The sequence below is a fragment of the Seriola lalandi genome, unplaced genomic scaffold (assembly GCF_002814215.2).
Source record: "Seriola lalandi dorsalis isolate HSWRI2012SDOR001 ecotype SW California unplaced genomic scaffold, Sedor1 jcf7180002054630, whole genome shotgun sequence".
NCBI lineage: Eukaryota > Metazoa > Chordata > Actinopteri > Carangiformes > Carangidae > Seriola > Seriola lalandi.
The window spans coordinates 1,483,281-1,484,251 of record NW_019525183.1 but is presented as its reverse complement, the minus strand read 5'-3'; the positions used below and the strand labels follow the sequence as shown (position 1 = coordinate 1,484,251).

General features: G+C 48.7%; 1 protein-coding gene across 2 annotated transcripts in view; it reads left to right on the top strand.

The window, feature by feature from the left end:
- Positions 1-971, top strand: part of LOC111665271 (SLAIN motif-containing protein 1-like) — a 17,870-nt gene that overhangs the window by 10,535 nt on the left and 6,364 nt on the right. The window lies entirely within an intron of this gene.

Below are 971 nucleotides of genomic sequence, written 5' to 3'. Positions count from 1 at the left end.
AAGCACGGCGGCACTGTATGGGAAAGGCATACTTCAGCTCCCAGTGACCAGTCTAGTGGAGGAGTTTAAATGTACCAAGGTTAGGACAGAGCTCCTGTTATCTGGGAGCAAAGATGCGGTAGTTAGTAAGGTGGTTCCAAACCCAATCAAGGGGAGAAAGTGGAATCCAAGAATCGCAGCGCAGGAGGCAGAAGCAACGCTTAGGCATACAGAGGTTGTGGGTAATGTCCAAATAGGCCGGGGAGGCTTGGCCCAGGCAAACCGGTGTGGAGTAGAGCAGGTCCCAAGGAGAAGAGAAAGCTAGTCGTGGAGCAGGTTCGTAGACGGGAGGAATTATTAAGGGGTGCTAAGGCAGTGGCCCAGGCTAAGCAGGGACAGTGGGTGAATTGGGAAGGTGTAGATGAGAAAAAGCTTAGCTGGAAAGAACTCTGGAGCACGGAGGAAAGTAGTATTAGATTCTTGATAGGGGCAACTTATGATGTACTGCCAACTCCCCAGAACCTAAAACTCTGGGTAAATGGAGACCCACTATGTTCGTTGTGTTCAGGTACGGCAACTTTAAAGCACATTCTGTCAGGGTGTAAGGTTAGTCTGTCGCAGGGCAGGCATACGCGGCGACATAACCAGGTTCTAAAAAGCTTAGCCGCAGGAATTGAAGAGTTACGGAGGCAGGCAAACTTAGGAGGACCTAAAACGAAGAAAGTTGCAATCGAGTTCGTTCAAGAGGGAGAGAAAGTTGGTAAGACAAGAAGAAGGCAAGGCAGCTTAGAAGGTGCTTGTGATTGGGAAATGCAGGTAGATTTAGGAGGAAAGCTTGTTGTTCCCCAGGAAATAGCCGTTACAAAGCTAAGGCCCGACATAGTCTTGTGGTCTAGGAGTAGAATGAAAGTATATTTCGTAGAGCTGACTGTTCCGTGGGAGGCCTTAGTTGAGGAAGCATATGAAAGGAAAAAGCTCAGGTACGCAGAGTT